Below are 4,711 nucleotides of genomic sequence, written 5' to 3' on the forward strand. Positions count from 1 at the left end.
CCTGATTTTCGAAACTGACGTTAGGAAAATTCTGCGAAATGTGAGTAAATGTTTCTAGGTGAAAACATGTCTTGTAAGGTGGATGAAAATTTGATAATCCACATACTCACACTCATTAAAGGATGATTGTCGAATCCTTGATGCATGTAACATGTTCAGAACACGGAATGTCACGGTGAGTGAACTACTTAAACTACATATCTTTTGGGTAGAATTGGCTCCAAGAACATTTTCTGTGAAATCAGCCTCATTTTCCAAACTGGCTTTAGGAAAAACTTGAGAAATCTGAGAAAATGCTTCTAAGTGTGAATATGCCTTGAACGGGGAATTTAAGTCTGGTAATCCACGTAACCAACTATGAAGGGAATACTTTTCGAATCCGTGACTTATTTAACGTGTTTGGAACATGGAAATTTACGGTAATGAAACTACGTAAATTAAAATTCTATTGGGTAGAACTAGCTTGAATAGAATTTTTCTGAACAAATTGCATGATTTTCGAATTTGACGTTTGGACAAAACTTTGAAATGAGAGTAAATACTTGTAGGAGTAAATATGCCTTGTATGGTGAATGTAAGATTGGTAATCCAAATGCTAACATCTCTGTAGTGAATATTTGTCGAAACCGAGTTACATGAAATGTGTTCAGATCACAAAATGTCATGATGAGCACATCTATGTAAATTAAATGTCTATTGGATAGAACTCGCTCCAGGAGAATTTTTCTGCAAAATCTGCTTCATTTTCAAATCTGGTGTTAGGAAAAATCTTCGAAATATGAGAAAATGCTTCTAAGTGCCAATATGACTTGATTGGTGGATGAAAGTCCGGTAATCCATATGTTAACAAGTGTGTAGTAATATTTTTCAAACTGTGATTCTTGTAGCGCGTTCGGAAGACAGAATTTCACGGTAAAGAATCTATGTAAATTAGAATTCTATTGGGTAGAACTAGCTAGAATAGAATTTTTCGGCAAAAATTGCTTGATACTCAAATGTGATATTTGGATAAAGCTGCAAAATGTGAGAAAATATTTGTAGGTGTAAAGATGCCTTTATGTAGGAAGAAACTTTGGTAATCCACTTTTTCACAACATATTAAAGAATCTTTTTCCTAACCCGTGATGCATGTACCATGTTCGGAACGTGCAATTTCACGGTGATTGAAACAATGTAAACCACTTGTCTATTTGGTAGAACTCACTTCAATAGAATTTTTCTGTGAAAACTGCTTCATTTTTGAAACTGGCGCTTGGAAAACGCTGCAAAATCTGAGAAAATACTTCTAAGTATCAATATTCAAAGTTTTGTGATGAAAGTTCGGTAATCCACATGCTAACAAATCTGTAGTGAATATTTTTCGAATCCGTTATGCATGTAGAACGTTTGGAACACGGAATGTCACGGCGAGGAAATTTATGTAAATTACATTTCCCTAGGTTAGAAATCGCTCCAAGAGTTTTTTCCTGAGATAACAGCCTGATTTTTGAAACTGGCGTTAGGAATAAGCTGCGAACTCAGATTAATCAATTGTAGGTGTAAATATGCCTTGTATGGTTGATGAAAGTTCGGCAATCCGCATAATAACAACTCTGTAGAGAATATTAGTCGAATCCGAGATACATGGAGAGTGTTCAGAACATAGAATATCACGGTGAGCGTATGTCGGTAAAATACATGTCTCTTGGGTTGAACTCACTCCAAGAGTTTTTTCTGTGAAACCTGCCTCATTTTCGAAACTGGCATTTGGAAATTCCTTCAAAATCAGAGAAAATGCTTCAAAGTGTCAATATGCATTGTATTGTGATGGAAGTTCATAAAGCCACATGCAAACAAACCTGATGTGAATAATTGTAGAAAGCCTATGCATGTAGCGTGATCATATGACGGAAATTTCTGGAGATGGAATCTATCTAAATTTCATGTCTATTGGGAAGGAATCGCTCCAAAAATTTTTTCTGGAGAAAACGGCCTGATTTTCGAAACTGGCATTAGGAAAAGGCTGCAAATTCAGAGTTAACGTTTCTAGGTTTAAATATGCCTTGTATGGTGGATGAAAGTTCTGTAATACGCATGTACATAACTCATTAAAAATGTTTGTCAAATCCGTGAAGTATGTAGAGTGTTCGGAAATTGGAATGTCACTGTGAGGGAAGCTATGTAAATTACATTTCTATGGGAAGTACTTGCTCCAAGAGAATTTTTTGTTAATCTGCCTCATTTTCAAACCTGGCATTAGGAAAACATTTTGAAATACGGGAAAGTGTTTCAAAATGTCAATATAGCATTTATGGTGGGTGAATGTTCGGTAATCCTTATGCTACCAACTCTGTAGTGAATGTTTGTCGAATCCGTGATGCATGTAACGTGTTCAGAACACGGAATGTCACGGTGAGTAAAACTAGGTAAATTACATATCTTTTGTGTATAACTCGCTCCAAGAGCATTTTTTTGCCAAATCTGCCTCATTTTCTTATCTGGCATTAAAACTAACCTGTGAAATCTGAGAAAATCCTTCAAAGTGTCAGTATGCTTTGTATGGTGGATGAAAGTGCTGTAATCCACATGCTAACCACAATGTAGTGAATATTTGTCGAGTCCGAGATGCATGTATCGTGTTCAGAACACGGAATTTCACGGAGAGCGAATCCATGTTAATTACATGTCTAAAGGTTAGAACCTGCTCCAAGAGGTTTTTGCCGTGAAATCTGCCTCATTTTCGAAACTGGCGTTTGGAAAGCTCTGTGAAATCAGAGAAAATGCTTCTAAGCATCAATATGCCTTGTATTGTGATGAAAGTCCTGTCATCCTCATGCAAACAACTCTATAGTTTATTTTTGTCGAATCTTTTCTGCATGTAATGTGTTCGAAACATGTAATTTCACAGTGGGGGAATCTATGTAATTTACGTACCTATTGGGTAGAACACGCTCCAACAGTTTTTTCCTTTGAAAACTGCCTGATTTTCGAAACTGCTATTAGGAAAAAGCTGCGAACTCAGAGTTAATGTTTCTATGTGTCAATATGCCTTGTATGGTGGATGAAAGATCTGTAATACACATGTACATAACTCATTAAAATGTTTCTCAAATCCTTGATGTATGTAGCCTGTTCGGAACACGGTCTTTCTCGGTGAGGGAAGCTATGCAAATTACATATCTATTGGTTAGAACCCTCTCCAGGAGAGTTTTACTGAAAAATCTGCCTCAGTTTCGAAACTGGTGTTATGAAAACGCTGTGAAATCAGAGTAAATGCTTTAAGGTCACAATATGTCTTCAATGGTTTATTAAAGATTGGTAATTCACATGCTAACAACTCAGCAGTGAATATTTGTTGAATCCTTGGTGCATGAACCGTTTTTTAGGAACACGGAATGTTACAGTGATGGTATCTATGAAAATGAGATGTCTATTGGATGGAACATGCAACAAGAGGATTTTTCTGCGAAAACTGCCTGATTTTCGAAACTGACGTTAGGAAAATTCTGCGAAATGTGAGTAAATGTTTCTAGGTGAAAACATGTCTTGTAAGGTGGATGAAAATTTGATAATCCACATGCTCACACTCATTAAAGCATGATTGTCGAATCCTTGATGCATGTAACATGTTCAGAACACGGAATGTCACGGTGAGTGAACTAGTTAAATTACATATCTTTTGGGTAGAACTGGCTCCAAGAACATTTTCTGTGAAATCAGCCTCATTTTCCAAACTGGCTTTAGGAAAAACCTGAGAAATCTGAGAAAATGCTTCTAAGTGTGAATATGCCTTGAACGGGGAATTTAAGTCTGGTAATCCACGTAACCAACTATGAAGGGAATACTTTTCGAATCCGTGACTTATTTAGCGTGTTTGGAACATGGAAATTTATGGTAATGAAACTACGTAAATTAAAATTCTATTGGGTAGAACTAGCTTGAATAGAATTTTTCTGAACAAATTGCATGATTTTCGAATTTGATGTTTGGACAAAACTTTGAATTGAGAGTAAATACTTGTAGGTGTAAATATGCCTTGTATGGTGGATGTAAGATTGGTAATCCAAATGCTAACATCTCTGTAGTGAATATTTGTCGAAACCGAGATACATGAAATGTGTTCAGATCACAAAATGTCATGATGAGCACATCTATGTAAATTAAATGTCTATTGGGTAGAACTCGCTCCAAGAGAATTTTTCTGCAAAATCTGCCTCATTTTCAAATCTGGTGTTAGGAAAAATCTTCGAAATATGAGAAAATGCTTCTAAGTGCCAATATGACTTGATTGGTGGATGAAAGTCCGGTAATCCATATGTTAACAAGTGTGTAGTAATATTTTTCAAACTGTGATTCTTGTAGCGCGTTTGGAAGACAGAAATTCACGTTAAAGAATCTATGTAAATTAGAATTCTATTGGGTAGAACTAGCTAGAATAGTATATTTCGGCGAAAATTGCTTGATACTCAAATGTGATATTTGGATAAAGCTGCAAAATGTGAGAAAATATTTGTAGGTGTAAAGATGCCTTTATGTAGGAAGAAAGTTTGGTAATCCAATTTTAACAACATATTAAAGAATCTTTTTCCTAATCCGTGATGCATGTACCATGTTTGGAACGTGCAATTTCACGGTGATTGAAACAATGTAACTACTTGTCTATTTTGTAGAACTCACTTCAATAGAATTTTTCTGTAATAACTGCTTCATTTTTGAAACTGGCGCTTGGAAA

The sequence above is a fragment of the Camelus bactrianus genome, chromosome 6 (genome assembly GCF_048773025.1).
Source record: "Camelus bactrianus isolate YW-2024 breed Bactrian camel chromosome 6, ASM4877302v1, whole genome shotgun sequence".
Lineage (NCBI taxonomy): Eukaryota > Metazoa > Chordata > Mammalia > Artiodactyla > Camelidae > Camelus > Camelus bactrianus.